This window comes from Brachyhypopomus gauderio, unplaced genomic scaffold, assembly GCF_052324685.1.
Source record: "Brachyhypopomus gauderio isolate BG-103 unplaced genomic scaffold, BGAUD_0.2 sc80, whole genome shotgun sequence".
NCBI lineage: Eukaryota > Metazoa > Chordata > Actinopteri > Gymnotiformes > Hypopomidae > Brachyhypopomus > Brachyhypopomus gauderio.
Genome location: NW_027506901.1, coordinates 1211802 through 1227669, shown reverse-complemented (window position 1 = coordinate 1227669; position 15868 = coordinate 1211802). Strand labels below are relative to the sequence as shown.

Below are 15868 nucleotides of genomic sequence, written 5' to 3'. Positions count from 1 at the left end.
TACTCACTGTTAACTTCAAGCTGGTATCAACTCCAGGTGATCAGGTGTTCAAAAGCGTGGCATTCTGTGAATCAAAAGTGAGATGTGGCGTTTGATCTATTGATTGCAGATCTCTCTTATGCAACTTTCAAAATCAAGGGTACAGGTGCAAGTCACCTCACTCAGCATCACTGCATGATAAGACATACGTCCTTGTTAGTATAGTGGATAGTATCTCCGCCTGTCACGCGGAAGACCGGGGTTCGATTCCCCGACGGGGAGTTCTTTCTTTTTAAGCACAAGGCAGAGAAACCAGTGACCAGACAGTCTTTCCACTGGACTGCTACAGTTTGACAGCACAAATTTACAAATGGCATGAGAAGCATATTCAAAACTGGCAAGCATGAGGAGAGTAGACTCTATTTTACCACACATCCAAAAAGGGATATGATATTTTCTTCTCTACGCTGCAAGCAGGAGTCGAACCTGCACGGGGAAACCCCATTGGATTTCGAGTCCAATGCCTTAACCTCTCGGCCATTGCAGCCCAAATGTGTAGGAGTAGAATCGAGATCAATTCCTTTGACTTCCTCTAGCTCAAGGAGGAGTGCACAGATGTCATTGATTCTGAGTTGCCAATGGCTTAAGAAGTAAATTCAAATACATGAATCTCCATAAGAGTCTACTCACTGTTAACTTCAAGCTGGTATCAACTCCAGGTGATCAGGTGTTCAAAAGCGTGGCATTCTGTGAATCAAAAGTGAGATGTGGCGTTTGATCTATTGATTGCAGATCTTTTTTATGCAACTTTCAAAATCAAGGGTACAGGTGCAAGTCACCTCACTCAGCATCACTGCATGATAAGACATACGTCCTCGTTAGTATAGTGGATAGTATCTCCGCCTGTCACGCGGAAGACCGGGGCTCGATTCCCTGACGGGGAGTTCTTTCTTTTTAAGCACAAGGCAGAGAAACCAGTGACCAGACAGTCTTTCCACTGGACTGCAACAGTTTGACAGCACAAATTTACAAATGGCATGAGAAGCATATTCAAAACTGGCAACCATGAGGAGAGTAGACTCTATTTTACCACACATCCAAAAAGGGATACAACATTTTCTTCTCTACGCTGCAAGCAGGAGTCGAACCTGCGCGGGGAAACCCCATTGGATTTCGAGTCCAACGCCTTAACCTCTCGGCCATTGCAGCCCAAATGTGTAGGAGTAGAATCGAGATCAATTCCTTTGACTTCCTCAAGCTCAAGGAGGAGTGCACAGATGTCATTGATTCTGAGTTGCCAATGGCTTAAGAAGTAAATTCAAATACATGAATCTCCATAAGAGTCTACTCACTGTTAACTTCAAGCTGGTATCAACTCCAGGTGATCAGGTGTTCAAAAGCGTGGCATTCTGTGAATCAAAAGTGAGATGTGGCGTTTGATCTATTGATTGCAGATCTTTTTAATGCAACTTTCAAAATCAAGGGTACAGGTGCAAGTCACCTCACTCAGCATCACTGCATGATAAAACATACGTCCTCGTTAGTATAGTGGATAGTATCTCCGCCTGTCACGCGGAAGACCGGGGTTCGATTCCCCGACGGGGAGTTCTTTCTTTTTAAGCACAAGGCAGAGAAACCAGTGACCAGACAGTCTTTCCACTGGACTGCTACAGTTTGACAGCACAAATTTACAAATGGCATGAGAAGCATATTCAAAACTGGCAACCATGAGGAGAGTAGACTCTATTTTACCACACATCCAAAAAGGGATACAACATTTTCTTCTCTACGCTGCAAGCAGGAGTCGAACCTGCGCGGGGAAACCCCATTGGATTTCGAGTCCAACGCCTTAACCTCTCGGCCATTGCAGCCCAAATGTGTAGGAGTAGAATCGAGATCAATTCCTTTGACTTCCTCAAGCTCAAGGAGGAGTGCACATATGTCATTGATTCTGAGTTGCCAATGGCTTAAGAAGTAAATTCAAATACATGAATCTCCATAAGAGTCTACTCACTGTTAACTTCCAGCTGGTATCAACTCCAGGTGATCAGGTGTTCAAAAGCGTGGCATTCTGTGAATCAAAAGTGAGATGTGGCGTTTGATCTATTGATTGCAGATCTTTTTTATGCAACTTTCAAAATCAAGGGTACAGGTGCAAGTCACCTCACTCTCCGCCTGTCACGCGGAAGACCGGGGTTCGATTCCCCGACGGGGAGTTCTTTCTTTTTAAGCACAAGGCAGAGAAACCAGTGACCAGACAGTCTTTCCACTGGACTGCTACAGTTTGACAGCACAAATTTACAAATGGCATGAGAAGCATATTCAAAACTGGCAACCATGAGGAGAGTAGACTCTATTTTACCACACATCCAAAAAGGGATACAACATTTTCTTCTCTACGCTGCAAGCAGGAGTCGAACCTGCGCGGGGAAACCCCATTGGATTTCGAGTCCAACGCCTTAACCTCTCGGCCATTGCAGCCCAAATGTGTAGGAGTAGAATCGAGATCAATTCCTTTGACTTCCTCAAGCTCAAGGAGGAGTGCACATATGTCATTGATTCTGAGTTGCCAATGGCTTAAGAAGTAAATTCAAATACATGAATCTCCATAAGAGTCTACTCACTGTTAACTTCCAGCTGGTATCAACTCCAGGTGATCAGGTGTTCAAAAGCGTGGCATTCTGTGAATCAAAAGTGAGATGTGGCGTTTGATCTATTGATTGCAGATCTTTTTTATGCAACTTTCAAAATCAAGGGTACAGGTGCAAGTCACCTCACTCTCCGCCTGTCACGCGGAAGACCGGGGTTCGATTCTCCGACGGGGAGTTCTTTCTTTTTAAGCACAAGGCAGAGAAACCAGTGACCAGATAGTCTTTCCACTGGACTGCTACAGTTTGACAGCACAAATTTACAAATGGCATGAGAAGCATATTAAAAACTGGCAACCATGAGGAGAGTAGACTCTATTTTACCACACATCCAAAAAGGGATACAACATTTTCTTCTCTACGCTGCAAGCAGGAGTCAAACTTGCGCGGGGAAACCCCATTGGATTTCAAGTCCAACGCCTTAACCTCTCGGCCATTGCAGACCAAATGTGTAGGAGTAGAATCGAGATCAATTCCTTTGACTTCCTCAAGCTCAAGGAGGAGTGCACAGATGTGATTGCTTATGAGTTGCCAATGGCTTAAGAAGTAAATTCAAATACATGAATCTCCATAAGAGTCTACTCACTGTTAACTTCAAGCTGGTATCAACTCCAGGTGATCAGGTGTTCAAAAGCGTGGCATTCTGTGAATCAAAAGTGAGATGTGGCGTTTGATCTATTGATTGCAGATCTCTCTTATGCAACTTTCAAAATCAAGGGTACAGGTGCAAGTCACCTCACTCAGCATCACTGCATGATAAGACATACGTCCTTGTTAGTATAGTGGATAGTATCTCCGCCTGTCACGCGGAAGACCGGGGTTCGATTCCCCGACGGGGAGTTCTTTCTTTTTAAGCACAAGGCAGAGAAACCAGTGACCAGACAGTCTTTCCACTGGACTGCTACAGTTTGACAGCACAAATTTACAAATGGCATGAGAAGCATATTCAAAACTGGCAAGCATGAGGAGAGTAGACTCTATTTTACCACACATCCAAAAAGGGATATGATATTTTCTTCTCTACGCTGCAAGCAGGAGTAGAACCTGCGCGGGGAAACCCCATTGGATTTCGAGTCCAAAGCCTTAACCTCTCGGCCATTGCAGCCCAAATGTGTAGGAGTAGAATCGAGATCAATTCCTTTGACTTCCTCTAGCTCAAGGAGGAGTGCACAGATGTCATTGATTCTGAGTTGCCAATGGCTTAAGAAGTAAATTCAAATACATGAATCTCCATAAGAGTCTACTCACTGTTAACTTCAAGCTGGTATCAACTCCAGGTGATCAGGTGTTCAAAAGCGTGGCATTCTGTGAATCAAAAGTGAGATGTGGCGTTTGATCTATTGATTGCAGATCTTTTTTATGCAACTTTCAAAATCAAGGGTACAGGTGCAAGTCACCTCACTCAGCATCACTGCATGATAAAACATACGTCCTCGTTAGTATAGTGGATAGTATCTCCGCCTGTCACGCGGAAGACCGGGGTTCGATTCCCCGACGGGGAGTTCTTTCTTTTTAAGCACAAGGCAGAGAAACCAGTGACCAGACAGTCTTTCCACTGGACTGCTACAGTTTGACAGCACAAATTTACAAATGGCATGAGAAGCATATTCAAAACTGGCAAGCATGAGGAGAGTAGACTCTATTTTACCACACATCCAAAAAGGGATACAACATTTTCTTCTCTACGCTGCAAGCAGGAGTCGAACCTGTGCGGGGAAACCCCATTGGATTTCGAGTCCAACGCCTTAACCTCTCGGCCATTGCAGCCCAAATGTGCAGGAGTAGAATCGAGATCAATTCCTTTGACTTCCTCAAGCTCAAGGAGGAGTGCACATATGTCATTGATTCTGAGTTGCCAATGGCTTAAGAAGTAAATTCAAATACATGAATCTCCATAAGAGTCTACACACTGTTAACTTCCAGCTGGTATCAACTCCAGGTGATCAGGTGTTCAAAAGCGTGGCATTCTGTGAATCAAAAGTGAGATGTGGCGTTTGATCTATTGATTGCAGATCTTTTTTATGCAACTTTCAAAATCAAGGGTACAGGTGCAAGTCACCTCACTCTCCGCCTGTCATGCGGAAGACCGGGGTTCGATTCTCTGATGGGGAGTTCTTTCTTTTTAAGCACAAGGCAGAGAAACCAGTGACCAGACAGTCTTTCCACTGGACTGCTACAGTTTGACAGCACAAATTTACAAATGGCATGAGAAGCATATTAAAAACTGGCAACCATGAGGAGAGTAGACTCTATTTTACCACACATCCAAAAAGGGATACAACATTTTCTTCTCTACGCTGCAAGCAGGAGTCGAACCTGCGCGGGGAAACCCCATTGGATTTCGAGTCCAACGCCTTAACCTCTCGGCCATTGCAGCCCAAATGTGTAGGAGTAGAATCGAGATCAATTCCTTTGACTTCCTCAAGCTCAAGGAGGAGTGCACAGATGTCATTGATTCTGAGTTGCCAATGGCTTAAGAAGTAAATTCAAATACATGAATCTCCATAAGAGTCTACTCACTGTTAACTTCAAGCTGGTATCAACTCCAGGTGATCAGGTGTTCAAAAGCGTGGCATTCTGTGAATCAAAAGTGAGATGTGGCGTTTGATCTATTGATTGCAGATCTTTTTAATGCAACTTTCAAAATCAAGGGTACAGGTGCAAGTCACCTCACTCAGCATCACTGCATGATAAAACATACGTCCTCGTTAGTATAGTGGATAGTATCTCCGCCTGTCACGCGGAAGACCGGGGTTCGATTCCCCGACGGGGAGTTCTTTCTTTTTAAGCACAAGGCAGAGAAACCAGTGACCAGACAGTCTTTCCACTGGACTGCTACAGTTTGACAGCACAAATTTACAAATGGCATGAGAAGCATATTCAAAACTGGCAACCATGAGGAGAGTAGACTCTATTTTACCACACATCCAAAAAGGGATACAACATTTTCTTCTCTACGCTGCAAGCAGGAGTCGAACCTGCGTGGGGAAACCCCATTGGATTTCGAGTCCAACGCCTTAACCTCTCGGCCATTGCAGCCCAAATGTGTAGGAGTAGAATCGAGATCAATTCCTTTGACTTCCTCAAGCTCAAGGAGGAGTGCACATATGTCATTGATTCTGAGTTGCCAATGGCTTAAGAAGTAAATTCAAATACATGAATCTCCATAAGAGTCTACACACTGTTAACTTCCAGCTGGTATCAACTCCAGGTGATCAGGTGTTCAAAAGCGTGGCATTCTGTGAATCAAAAGTGAGATGTGGCGTTTGATCTATTGATTGCAGATCTTTTTTATGCAACTTTCAAAATCAAGGGTACAGGTGCAAGTCACCTCACTCTCCGCCTGTCACGCGGAAGACCGGGGTTCGATTCTCCGACGGGGAGTTCTTTCTTTTTAAGCACAAGGCAGAGAAACCAGTGACCAGACAGTCTTTCCACTGGACTGCTACAGTTTGACAGCACAAATTTACAAATGGCATGAGAAGCATATTAAAAACTGGCAACCATGAGGAGAGTAGACTCTATTTTACCACACATCCAAAAAGGGATACAACATTTTCTTCTCTACGCTGCAAGCAGGAGTCAAACTTGCGCGGGGAAACCCCATTGGATTTCAAGTCCAACGCCTTAACCTCTCGGCCATTGCAGACCAAATGTGTAGGAGTAGAATCGAGATCAATTCCTTTGACTTCCTCAAGCTCAAGGAGGAGTGCACAGATGTGATTGCTTATGAGTTGCCAATGGCTTAAGAAGTAAATTCAAATACATGAATCTCCATAAGAGTCTACTCACTGTTAACTTCAAGCTGGTATCAACTCCAGGTGATCAGGTGTTCAAAAGCGTGGCATTCTGTGAATCAAAAGTGAGATGTGGCGTTTGATCTATTGATTGCAGATCTCTCTTATGCAACTTTCAAAATCAAGGGTACAGGTGCAAGTCACCTCACTCAGCATCACTGCATGATAAGACATACGTCCTTGTTAGTATAGTGGATAGTATCTCCGCCTGTCACGCGGAAGACCGGGGTTCGATTCCCCGACGGGGAGTTCTTTCTTTTTAAGCACAAGGCAGAGAAACCAGTGACCAGACAGTCTTTCCACTGGACTGCTACAGTTTGACAGCACAAATTTACAAATGGCATGAGAAGCATATTCAAAACTGGCAAGCATGAGGAGAGTAGACTCTATTTTACCACACATCCAAAAAGGGATATGATATTTTCTTCTCTACGCTGCAAGCAGGAGTCGAACCTGCGCGGGGAAACCCCATTGGATTTCGAGTCCAACGCCTTAACCTCTCGGCCATTGCAGCCCAAATGTGTAGGAGTAGAATCGAGATCAATTCCTTTGACTTCCTCAAGCTCAAGGAGGAGTGCACAGATGTCATTGATTCTGAGTTGCCAATGGCTTAAGAAGTAAATTCAAATACATGAATCTCCATAAGAGTCTACTCACTGTTAAATTCAAGCTGGTATCAACTCCAGGTGATCAGGTGTTCAAAAGCGTGGCATTCTGTGAATCAAAAGTGAGATGTGGCGTTTGATCTATTGATTGCAGATCTTTTTAATGCAACTTTCAAAATCAAGGGTACAGGTGCAAGTCACCTCACTCAGCATCACTGCATGATAAAACATACGTCCTCGTTAGTATAGTGGATAGTATCTCCGCCTGTCACGCGGAAGACCGGGGTTCGATTCTCCGACGGGGAGTTCTTTCTTTTTAAGCACAAGGCAGAGAAACCAGTGACCAGACAGTCTTTCCACTGGACTGCTACAGTTTGACAGCACAAATTTACAAATGGCATGAGAAGCATATTAAAAACTGGCAACCATGAGGAGAGTAGACTCTATTTTACCACACATCCAAAAAGGGATACAACATTTTCTTCTCTACGCTGCAAGCAGGAGTCGAACCTGCGCAGGGAAACCCCATTGGATTTCAAGTCCAACGCCTTAACCTCTCGGCCATTGCAGACCAAATGTGTAGGAGTAGAATCGAGATCAATTCCTTTGACTTCCTCAAGCTCAAGGAGGAGTGCACAGATGTGATTGCTTATGAGTTGCCAATGGCTTAAGAAGTAAATTCAAATACATGAATCTCCATAAGAGTCTACTCACTGTTAACTTCAAGCTGGTATCAACTCCAGGTGATCAGGTGTTCAAAAGCGTGGCATTCTGTGAATCAAAAGTGAGATGTGGCGTTTGATCTATTGATTGCAGATCTTTTTAATGCAACTTTCAAAATCAAGGGTACAGGTGCAAGTCACCTCACTCAGCATCACTGCATGATAAAACATACGTCCTCGTTAGTATAGTGGATAGTATCTCCGCCTGTCACACGGAAGACCGGGGTTCGATTCCCCGACGGGGAGTTCTTTCTTTTTAAGCACAAGGCAGAGAAACCAGTGACCAGACAGTCTTTCCACTGGACTGCTACAGTTTGACAGCACAAATTTACAAATGGCATGAGAAGCATATTCAAAACTGGCAACCATGAGGAGAGTAGACTCTATTTTACCACACATCCAAAAAGGGATACAACATTTTCTTCTCTACGCTGCAAGCAGGAGTCGAACCTGCGCGGGGAAACCCCATTGGATTTCGAGTCCAACGCCTTAACCTCTCGGCCATTGCAGCCCAAATGTGTAGGAGTAGAATCGAGATCAATTCCTTTGACTTCCTCAAGCTCAAGGAGGAGTGCACATATGTCATTGATTCTGAGTTGCCAATGGCTTAAGAAGTAAATTCAAATACATGAATCTCCATAAGAGTCTACACACTGTTAACTTCCAGCTGGTATCAACTCCAGGTGATCAGGTGTTCAAAAGCGTGGCATTCTGTGAATCAAAAGTGAGATGTGGCGTTTGATCTATTGATTGCAGATCTTTCTTATGCAACTTTCAAAATCAAGGGTACAGGTGCAAGTCACCTCACTCAGCATCACTGCATGATAAGGCTTACGTCCTCGTTAGTATAGTGGATAGTATCTCCGCCTGTCACGCGGAAGACCGGGGTTCGATTCCCCGACGGGGAGTTCTTTCTTTTTAAGCACAAGGCAGAGAAACCAGTGACCAGACAGTCTTTCCACTGGACTGCTACAGTTTGACAGCACAAATTTACAAATGGCATGAGAAGCATATTCAAAACTGGCAACCATGAGGAGAGTAGACTCTATTTTACCACACATCCAAAAAGGGATACAACATTTTCTTCTCTACGCTGCAAGCAGGAGTCGAACCTGCGCGGGGAAACCCCATTGGATTTCGAGTCCAACGCCTTAACCTCTCGGCCATTGCAGCCCAAATGTGTAGGAGTAGAATCGAGATCAATTCCTTTGACTTCCTCAAGCTCAAGGAGGAGTGCACAGATGTGATTGCTTATGAGTTGCCAATGGCTTAAGAAGTAAATTCAAATACATGAATCTCCATAAGAGTCTACTCACTGTTAACTTCAAGCTGGTATCAACTCCAGGTGATCAGGTGTTCAAAAGCGTGGCATTCTGTGAATCAAAAGTGAGATGTGGCGTTTGATCTATTGATTGCAGATCTTTCTTATGCAACTTTCAAAATCAAGGGTACAGGTGCAAGTCACCTCACTCAGCATCACTGCATGATAAGACATACGTCCTCGTTAGTATAGTGGATAGTATCTCCGCCTGTCACGCGGAAGACCGGGGTTCGATTCCCCGACGGGGAGTTCTTTCTTTTTAAGCACAAGGCAGAGAAACCAGTGACCAGACAGTCTTTCCACTGGACTGCTACAGTTTGACAGCACAAATTTACAAATGGCATGAGAAGCATATTCAAAACTGGCAAGCATGAGGAGAGTAGACTCTATTTTACCACACATCCAAAAAGGGATATGATATTTTCTTCTCTACGCTGCAAGCAGGAGTCAAACCTGCGCGGGGAAACCCCATTGGATTTCAAGTCCAACGCCTTAACCTCTCGGCCATTGCAGACCAAATGTGTAGGAGTAGAATCGAGATCAATTCCTTTGACTTCCTCTAGCTCAAGGAGGAGTGCACAGATGTCATTGATTCTGAGTTGCCAATGGCTTAAGAAGTAAATTCAAATACATGAATCTCCATAAGAGTCTACTCACTGTTAACTTCAAGCTGGTATCAACTCCAGGTGATCAGGTGTTCAAAAGCGTGGCATTCTGTGAATCAAAAGTGAGATGTGGCGTTTGATCTATTGATTGCAGATCTTTTTTATGCAACTTTCAAAATCAAGGGTACAGGTGCAAGTCACCTCACTCAGCATCACTGCATGATAAGACATACGTCCTCGTTAGTATAGTGGATAGTATCTCCGCCTGTCACGCGGAAGACCGGGGCTCGATTCCCCGACGGGGAGTTCTTTCTTTTTAAGCACAAGGCAGAGAAACCAGTGACCAGACAGTCTTTCCACTGGACTGCAACAGTTTGACAGCACAAATTTACAAATGGCATGAGAAGCATATTCAAAACTGGCAACCATGAGGAGAGTAGACTCTATTTTACCACACATCCAAAAAGGGATACAACATTTTCTTCTCTACGCTGCAAGCAGGAGTCGAACCTGCGCGGGGAAACCCCATTGGATTTCGAGTCCAACGCCTTAACCTCTCGGCCATTGCAGCCCAAATGTGTAGGAGTAGAATCGAGATCAATTCCTTTGACTTCCTCAAGCTCAAGGAGGAGTGCACAGATGTCATTGATTCTGAGTTGCCAATGGCTTAAGAAGTAAATTCAAATACATGAATCTCCATAAGAGTCTACTCACTGTTAACTTCAAGCTGGTATCAACTCCAGGTGATCAGGTGTTCAAAAGCGTGGCATTCTGTGAATCAAAAGTGAGATGTGGCGTTTGATCTATTGATTGCAGATCTTTTTAATGCAACTTTCAAAATCAAGGGTACAGGTGCAAGTCACCTCACTCAGCATCACTGCATGATAAAACATACGTCCTCGTTAGTATAGTGGATAGTATCTCCGCCTGTCATGCGGAAGACCGGGGTTCGATTCCCCGACGGGGAGTTCTTTCTTTTTAAGCACAAGGCAGAGAAACCAGTGACCAGACAGTCTTTCCACTGGACTGCTACAGTTTGACAGCACAAATTTACAAATGGCATGAGAAGCATATTCAAAACTGGCAACCATGAGGAGAGTAGACTCTATTTTACCACACATCCAAAAAGGGATACAACATTTTCTTCTCTACGCTGCAAGCAGGAGTCGAACCTGCGCGGGGAAACCCCATTGGATTTCGAGTCCAACGCCTTAACCTCTCGGCCATTGCAGCCCAAATGTGTAGGAGTAGAATCGAGATCAATTCCTTTGACTTCCTCAAGCTCAAGGAGGAGTGCACATATGTCATTGATTCTGAGTTGCCAATGGCTTAAGAAGTAAATTCAAATACATGAATCTCCATAAGAGTCTACACACTGTTAACTTCCAGCTGGTATCAACTCCAGGTGATCAGGTGTTCAAAAGCGTGGCATTCTGTGAATCAAAAGTGAGATGTGGCGTTTGATCTATTGATTGCAGATCTTTTTTATGCAACTTTCAAAATCAAGGGTACAGGTGCAAGTCACCTCACTCTCCGCCTGTCACGCGGAAGACCGGGGTTCGATTCTCCGACGGGGAGTTCTTTCTTTTTAAGCACAAGGCAGAGAAACCAGTGACCAGACAGTCTTTCCACTGGACTGCTACAGTTTGACAGCACAAATTTACAAATGGCATGAGAAGCATATTAAAAACTGGCAACCATGAGGAGAGTAGACTCTATTTTACCACACATCCAAAAAGGGATACAACATTTTCTTCTCTACGCTGCAAGCAGGAGTCGAACCTGCGCAGGGAAACCCCATTGGATTTCAAGTCCAACGCCTTAACCTCTCGGCCATTGCAGACCAAATGTGTAGGAGTAGAATCGAGATCAATTCCTTTGACTTCCTCAAGCTCAAGGAGGAGTGCACAGATGTGATTGCTTATGAGTTGCCAATGGCTTAAGAAGTAAATTCAAATACATGAATCTCCATAAGAGTCTACTCACTGTTAACTTCAAGCTGGTATCAACTCCAGGTGATCAGGTGTTCAAAAGCGTGGCATTCTGTGAATCAAAAGTGAGATGTGGCGTTTGATCTATTGATTGCAGATCTTTTTAATGCAACTTTCAAAATCAAGGGTACAGGTGCAAGTCACCTCACTCAGCATCACTGCATGATAAAACATACGTCCTCGTTAGTATAGTGGATAGTATCTCCGCCTGTCACGCGGAAGACCGGGGTTCGATTCCCCGACGGGGAGTTCTTTCTTTTTAAGCACAAGGCAGAGAAACCAGTGACCAGACAGTCTTTCCACTGGACTGCTACAGTTTGACAGCACAAATTTACAAATGGCATGAGAAGCATATTCAAAACTGGCAACCATGAGGAGAGTAGACTCTATTTTACCACACATCCAAAAAGGGATACAACATTTTCTTCTCTACGCTGCAAGCAGGAGTCGAACCTGCGCGGGGAAACCCCATTGGATTTCGAGTCCAACGCCTTAACCTCTCGGCCATTGCAGCCCAAATGTGTAGGAGTAGAATCGAGATCAATTCCTTTGACTTCCTCAAGCTCAAGGAGGAGTGCACATATGTCATTGATTCTGAGTTGCCAATGGCTTAAGAAGTAAATTCAAATACATGAATCTCCATAAGAGTCTACACACTGTTAACTTCCAGCTGGTATCAACTCCAGGTGATCAGGTGTTCAAAAGCGTGGCATTCTGTGAATCAAAAGTGAGATGTGGCGTTTGATCTATTGATTGCAGATCTTTCTTATGCAACTTTCAAAATCAAGGGTACAGGTGCAAGTCACCTCACTCAGCATCACTGCATGATAAGGCTTACGTCCTCGTTAGTATAGTGGATAGTATCTCCGCCTGTCACGCGGAAGACCGGGGTTCGATTCCCCGACGGGGAGTTCTTTCTTTTTAAGCACAAGGCAGAGAAACCAGTGACCAGACAGTCTTTCCACTGGACTGCTACAGTTTGACAGCACAAATTTACAAATGGCATGAGAAGCATATTCAAAACTGGCAACCATGAGGAGAGTAGACTCTATTTTACCACACATCCAAAAAGGGATACAACATTTTCTTCTCTACGCTGCAAGCAGGAGTCGAACCTGCGCGGGGAAACCCCATTGGATTTCGAGTCCAACGCCTTAACCTCTCGGCCATTGCAGCCCAAATGTGTAGGAGTAGAATCGAGATCAATTCCTTTGACTTCCTCAAGCTCAAGGAGGAGTGCACAGATGTGATTGCTTATGAGTTGCCAATGGCTTAAGAAGTAAATTCAAATACATGAATCTCCATAAGAGTCTACTCACTGTTAACTTCAAGCTGGTATCAACTCCAGGTGATCAGGTGTTCAAAAGCGTGGCATTCTGTGAATCAAAAGTGAGATGTGGCGTTTGATCTATTGATTGCAGATCTTTCTTATGCAACTTTCAAAATCAAGGGTACAGGTGCAAGTCACCTCACTCAGCATCACTGCATGATAAGACATACGTCCTCGTTAGTATAGTGGATAGTATCTCCGCCTGTCACGCGGAAGACCGGGGTTCGATTCCCCGACGGGGAGTTCTTTCTTTTTAAGCACAAGGCAGAGAAACCAGTGACCAGACAGTCTTTCCACTGGACTGCTACAGTTTGACAGCACAAATTTACAAATGGCATGAGAAGCATATTCAAAACTGGCAACCATGAGGAGAGTAGACTCTATTTTACCACACATCCAAAAAGGGATACAACATTTTCTTCTCTACGCTGCAAGCAGGAGTCGAACCTGCGCGGGGAAACCCCATTGGATTTCGAGTCCAACGCCTTAACCTCTCGGCCATTGCAGCCCAAATGTGTAGGAGTAGAATCGAGATCAATTCCTTTGACTTCCTCAAGCTCAAGGAGGAGTGCACAGATGTGATTGCTTATGAGTTGCCAATGGCTTAAGAAGTAAATTCAAATACATGAATCTCCATAAGAGTCTACTCACTGTTAACTTCAAGCTGGTATCAACTCCAGGTGATCAGGTGTTCAAAAGCGTGGCATTCTGTGAATCAAAAGTGAGATGTGGCGTTTGATCTATTGATTGCAGATCTTTCTTATGCAACTTTCAAAATCAAGGGTACAGGTGCAAGTCACCTCACTCAGCATCACTGCATGATAAGACATACGTCCTCGTTAGTATAGTGGATAGTATCTCCGCCTGTCACGCGGAAGACCGGGGTTCGATTCCCCGACGGGGAGTTCTTTCTTTTTAAGCACAAGGCAGAGAAACCAGTGACCAGACAGTCTTTCCACTGGACTGCTACAGTTTGACAGCACAAATTTACAAATGGCATGAGAAGCATATTCAAAACTGGCAAGCATGAGGAGAGTAGACTCTATTTTACCACACATCCAAAAAGGGATATGATATTTTCTTCTCTACGCTGCAAGCAGGAGTCGAACCTGCGCGGGGAAACCCCATTGGATTTCAAGTCCAACGCCTTAACCTCTCGGCCATTGCAGACCAAATGTGTAGGAGTAGAATCGAGATCAATTCCTTTGACTTCCTCTAGCTCAAGGAGGAGTGCACAGATGTCATTGATTCTGAGTTGCCAATGGCTTAAGAAGTAAATTCAAATACATGAATCTCCATAAGAGTCTACTCACTGTTAACTTCAAGCTGGTATCAACTCCAGGTGATCAGGTGTTCAAAAGCGTGGCATTCTGTGAATCAAAAGTGAGATGTGGCGTTTGATCTATTGATTGCAGATCTTTTTTATGCAACTTTCAAAATCAAGGGTACAGGTGCAAGTCACCTCACTCAGCATCACTGCATGATAAGACATACGTCCTCGTTAGTATAGTGGATAGTATCTCCGCCTGTCACGCGGAAGACCGGGGCTCGATTCCCCGACGGGGAGTTCTTTCTTTTTAAGCACAAGGCAGAGAAACCAGTGACCAGACAGTCTTTCCACTGGACTGCAACAGTTTGACAGCACAAATTTACAAATGGCATGAGAAGCATATTCAAAACTGGCAACCATGAGGAGAGTAGACTCTATTTTACCACACATCCAAAAAGGGATACAACATTTTCTTCTCTACGCTGCAAGCAGGAGTCGAACCTGCGCGGGGAAACCCCATTGGATTTCGAGTCCAACGCCTTAACCTCTCGGCCATTGCAGCCCAAATGTGTAGGAGTAGAATCGAGATCAATTCCTTTGACTTCCTCAAGCTCAAGGAGGAGTGCACAGATGTCATTGATTCTGAGTTGCCAATGGCTTAAGAAGTAAATTCAAATACATGAATCTCCATAAGAGTCTACTCACTGTTAACTTCAAGCTGGTATCAACTCCAGGTGATCAGGTGTTCAAAAGCGTGGCATTCTGTGAATCAAAAGTGAGATGTGGCGTTTGATCTATTGATTGCAGATCTTTTTAATGCAACTTTCAAAATCAAGGGTACAGGTGCAAGTCACCTCACTCAGCATCACTGCATGATAAAACATACGTCCTCGTTAGTATAGTGGATAGTATCTCCGCCTGTCACGCGGAAGACCGGGGTTCGATTCCCCGACGGGGAGTTCTTTCTTTTTAAGCACAAGGCAGAGAAACCAGTGACCAGACAGTCTTTCCACTGGACTGCTACAGTTTGACAGCACAAATTTACAAATGGCATGAGAAGCATATTCAAAACTGGCAACCATGAGGAGAGTAGACTCTATTTTACCACACATCCAAAAAGGGATACAACATTTTCTTCTCTACACTGCAAGCAGGAGTCGAACCTGCGCGGGGAAACCCCATTGGATTTCGAGTCCAACGCCTTAACCTCTCGGCCATTGCAGCCCAAATGTGTAGGAGTAGAATCGAGATCAATTCCTTTGACTTCCTCAAGCTCAAGGAGGAGTGCACATATGTCATTGATTCTGAGTTGCCAATGGCTTAAGAAGTAAATTCAAATACATGAATCTCCATAAGAGTCTACACACTGTTAACTTCCAGCTGGTATCAACTCCAGGTGATCAGGTGTTCAAAAGCGTGGCATTCTGTGAATCAAAAGTGAGATGTGGCGTTTGATCTATTGATTGCAGATCTTTTTTATGCAACTTTCAAAATCAAGGGTACAGGTGCAAGTCACCTCACTCTCCGCCTGTCACGCGGAAGACCGGGGTTCGATTCTCCGACGGGGAGTTCTTTCTTTTTAAGCACAAGGCAGAGAAAC

The 15868-nt window shown here is 44.4% G+C and overlaps 39 non-coding genes across 39 annotated transcripts; 15 read left to right on the top strand and 24 right to left on the bottom strand.

Moving 5' to 3' along the window:
- Window positions 1-189: 189 nt before the first annotated feature.
- Window positions 190-261, top strand: trnad-guc (transfer RNA aspartic acid (anticodon GUC)). Its single transcript has one exon. It is a non-coding gene; the product is annotated as a tRNA-Asp (tRNA).
- Window positions 262-444: 183 nt separating this feature from the next.
- trnas-cga (transfer RNA serine (anticodon CGA)) lies at window positions 445-526 on the bottom strand. Its single transcript has one exon. It is a non-coding gene; the product is annotated as a tRNA-Ser (tRNA).
- Window positions 527-1106: 580 nt separating this feature from the next.
- Window positions 1107-1188, bottom strand: trnas-cga (transfer RNA serine (anticodon CGA)). The gene has a single exon. It is a non-coding gene; the product is annotated as a tRNA-Ser (tRNA).
- A 325-nt stretch (window positions 1189-1513) lies between these two features.
- trnad-guc (transfer RNA aspartic acid (anticodon GUC)) lies at window positions 1514-1585 on the top strand. The gene has a single exon. It is a non-coding gene; the product is annotated as a tRNA-Asp (tRNA).
- Window positions 1586-1768: 183 nt separating this feature from the next.
- On the bottom strand, window positions 1769-1850 carry trnas-cga (transfer RNA serine (anticodon CGA)). The gene has a single exon. It is a non-coding gene; the product is annotated as a tRNA-Ser (tRNA).
- A 528-nt stretch (window positions 1851-2378) lies between these two features.
- trnas-cga (transfer RNA serine (anticodon CGA)) lies at window positions 2379-2460 on the bottom strand. Its single transcript has one exon. It is a non-coding gene; the product is annotated as a tRNA-Ser (tRNA).
- A 528-nt stretch (window positions 2461-2988) lies between these two features.
- trnas-uga (transfer RNA serine (anticodon UGA)) lies at window positions 2989-3070 on the bottom strand. The gene has a single exon. It is a non-coding gene; the product is annotated as a tRNA-Ser (tRNA).
- A 325-nt stretch (window positions 3071-3395) lies between these two features.
- trnad-guc (transfer RNA aspartic acid (anticodon GUC)) lies at window positions 3396-3467 on the top strand. The gene has a single exon. It is a non-coding gene; the product is annotated as a tRNA-Asp (tRNA).
- A 183-nt stretch (window positions 3468-3650) lies between these two features.
- Window positions 3651-3732, bottom strand: trnas-cga (transfer RNA serine (anticodon CGA)). The gene has a single exon. It is a non-coding gene; the product is annotated as a tRNA-Ser (tRNA).
- A 325-nt stretch (window positions 3733-4057) lies between these two features.
- On the top strand, window positions 4058-4129 carry trnad-guc (transfer RNA aspartic acid (anticodon GUC)). The gene has a single exon. It is a non-coding gene; the product is annotated as a tRNA-Asp (tRNA).
- Window positions 4130-4312: 183 nt separating this feature from the next.
- trnas-cga (transfer RNA serine (anticodon CGA)) lies at window positions 4313-4394 on the bottom strand. The gene has a single exon. It is a non-coding gene; the product is annotated as a tRNA-Ser (tRNA).
- Window positions 4395-4922: 528 nt separating this feature from the next.
- trnas-cga (transfer RNA serine (anticodon CGA)) lies at window positions 4923-5004 on the bottom strand. Its single transcript has one exon. It is a non-coding gene; the product is annotated as a tRNA-Ser (tRNA).
- A 325-nt stretch (window positions 5005-5329) lies between these two features.
- Window positions 5330-5401, top strand: trnad-guc (transfer RNA aspartic acid (anticodon GUC)). The gene has a single exon. It is a non-coding gene; the product is annotated as a tRNA-Asp (tRNA).
- A 183-nt stretch (window positions 5402-5584) lies between these two features.
- On the bottom strand, window positions 5585-5666 carry trnas-cga (transfer RNA serine (anticodon CGA)). Its single transcript has one exon. It is a non-coding gene; the product is annotated as a tRNA-Ser (tRNA).
- Window positions 5667-6194: 528 nt separating this feature from the next.
- Window positions 6195-6276, bottom strand: trnas-uga (transfer RNA serine (anticodon UGA)). Its single transcript has one exon. It is a non-coding gene; the product is annotated as a tRNA-Ser (tRNA).
- Window positions 6277-6601: 325 nt separating this feature from the next.
- Window positions 6602-6673, top strand: trnad-guc (transfer RNA aspartic acid (anticodon GUC)). Its single transcript has one exon. It is a non-coding gene; the product is annotated as a tRNA-Asp (tRNA).
- Window positions 6674-6856: 183 nt separating this feature from the next.
- trnas-cga (transfer RNA serine (anticodon CGA)) lies at window positions 6857-6938 on the bottom strand. Its single transcript has one exon. It is a non-coding gene; the product is annotated as a tRNA-Ser (tRNA).
- A 325-nt stretch (window positions 6939-7263) lies between these two features.
- Window positions 7264-7335, top strand: trnad-guc (transfer RNA aspartic acid (anticodon GUC)). Its single transcript has one exon. It is a non-coding gene; the product is annotated as a tRNA-Asp (tRNA).
- A 183-nt stretch (window positions 7336-7518) lies between these two features.
- trnas-uga (transfer RNA serine (anticodon UGA)) lies at window positions 7519-7600 on the bottom strand. Its single transcript has one exon. It is a non-coding gene; the product is annotated as a tRNA-Ser (tRNA).
- A 580-nt stretch (window positions 7601-8180) lies between these two features.
- trnas-cga (transfer RNA serine (anticodon CGA)) lies at window positions 8181-8262 on the bottom strand. Its single transcript has one exon. It is a non-coding gene; the product is annotated as a tRNA-Ser (tRNA).
- Window positions 8263-8587: 325 nt separating this feature from the next.
- On the top strand, window positions 8588-8659 carry trnad-guc (transfer RNA aspartic acid (anticodon GUC)). The gene has a single exon. It is a non-coding gene; the product is annotated as a tRNA-Asp (tRNA).
- Window positions 8660-8842: 183 nt separating this feature from the next.
- Window positions 8843-8924, bottom strand: trnas-cga (transfer RNA serine (anticodon CGA)). Its single transcript has one exon. It is a non-coding gene; the product is annotated as a tRNA-Ser (tRNA).
- A 325-nt stretch (window positions 8925-9249) lies between these two features.
- trnad-guc (transfer RNA aspartic acid (anticodon GUC)) lies at window positions 9250-9321 on the top strand. Its single transcript has one exon. It is a non-coding gene; the product is annotated as a tRNA-Asp (tRNA).
- Window positions 9322-9504: 183 nt separating this feature from the next.
- Window positions 9505-9586, bottom strand: trnas-uga (transfer RNA serine (anticodon UGA)). Its single transcript has one exon. It is a non-coding gene; the product is annotated as a tRNA-Ser (tRNA).
- A 580-nt stretch (window positions 9587-10166) lies between these two features.
- trnas-cga (transfer RNA serine (anticodon CGA)) lies at window positions 10167-10248 on the bottom strand. Its single transcript has one exon. It is a non-coding gene; the product is annotated as a tRNA-Ser (tRNA).
- A 325-nt stretch (window positions 10249-10573) lies between these two features.
- On the top strand, window positions 10574-10645 carry trnad-guc (transfer RNA aspartic acid (anticodon GUC)). Its single transcript has one exon. It is a non-coding gene; the product is annotated as a tRNA-Asp (tRNA).
- A 183-nt stretch (window positions 10646-10828) lies between these two features.
- On the bottom strand, window positions 10829-10910 carry trnas-cga (transfer RNA serine (anticodon CGA)). The gene has a single exon. It is a non-coding gene; the product is annotated as a tRNA-Ser (tRNA).
- A 528-nt stretch (window positions 10911-11438) lies between these two features.
- trnas-uga (transfer RNA serine (anticodon UGA)) lies at window positions 11439-11520 on the bottom strand. The gene has a single exon. It is a non-coding gene; the product is annotated as a tRNA-Ser (tRNA).
- A 325-nt stretch (window positions 11521-11845) lies between these two features.
- Window positions 11846-11917, top strand: trnad-guc (transfer RNA aspartic acid (anticodon GUC)). The gene has a single exon. It is a non-coding gene; the product is annotated as a tRNA-Asp (tRNA).
- Window positions 11918-12100: 183 nt separating this feature from the next.
- trnas-cga (transfer RNA serine (anticodon CGA)) lies at window positions 12101-12182 on the bottom strand. The gene has a single exon. It is a non-coding gene; the product is annotated as a tRNA-Ser (tRNA).
- Window positions 12183-12507: 325 nt separating this feature from the next.
- On the top strand, window positions 12508-12579 carry trnad-guc (transfer RNA aspartic acid (anticodon GUC)). The gene has a single exon. It is a non-coding gene; the product is annotated as a tRNA-Asp (tRNA).
- Window positions 12580-12762: 183 nt separating this feature from the next.
- Window positions 12763-12844, bottom strand: trnas-cga (transfer RNA serine (anticodon CGA)). The gene has a single exon. It is a non-coding gene; the product is annotated as a tRNA-Ser (tRNA).
- Window positions 12845-13169: 325 nt separating this feature from the next.
- trnad-guc (transfer RNA aspartic acid (anticodon GUC)) lies at window positions 13170-13241 on the top strand. Its single transcript has one exon. It is a non-coding gene; the product is annotated as a tRNA-Asp (tRNA).
- A 183-nt stretch (window positions 13242-13424) lies between these two features.
- trnas-cga (transfer RNA serine (anticodon CGA)) lies at window positions 13425-13506 on the bottom strand. Its single transcript has one exon. It is a non-coding gene; the product is annotated as a tRNA-Ser (tRNA).
- A 325-nt stretch (window positions 13507-13831) lies between these two features.
- Window positions 13832-13903, top strand: trnad-guc (transfer RNA aspartic acid (anticodon GUC)). Its single transcript has one exon. It is a non-coding gene; the product is annotated as a tRNA-Asp (tRNA).
- A 183-nt stretch (window positions 13904-14086) lies between these two features.
- Window positions 14087-14168, bottom strand: trnas-uga (transfer RNA serine (anticodon UGA)). The gene has a single exon. It is a non-coding gene; the product is annotated as a tRNA-Ser (tRNA).
- A 580-nt stretch (window positions 14169-14748) lies between these two features.
- Window positions 14749-14830, bottom strand: trnas-cga (transfer RNA serine (anticodon CGA)). The gene has a single exon. It is a non-coding gene; the product is annotated as a tRNA-Ser (tRNA).
- A 325-nt stretch (window positions 14831-15155) lies between these two features.
- On the top strand, window positions 15156-15227 carry trnad-guc (transfer RNA aspartic acid (anticodon GUC)). Its single transcript has one exon. It is a non-coding gene; the product is annotated as a tRNA-Asp (tRNA).
- A 183-nt stretch (window positions 15228-15410) lies between these two features.
- Window positions 15411-15492, bottom strand: trnas-cga (transfer RNA serine (anticodon CGA)). The gene has a single exon. It is a non-coding gene; the product is annotated as a tRNA-Ser (tRNA).
- Window positions 15493-15868: the final 376 nt, after the last annotated feature.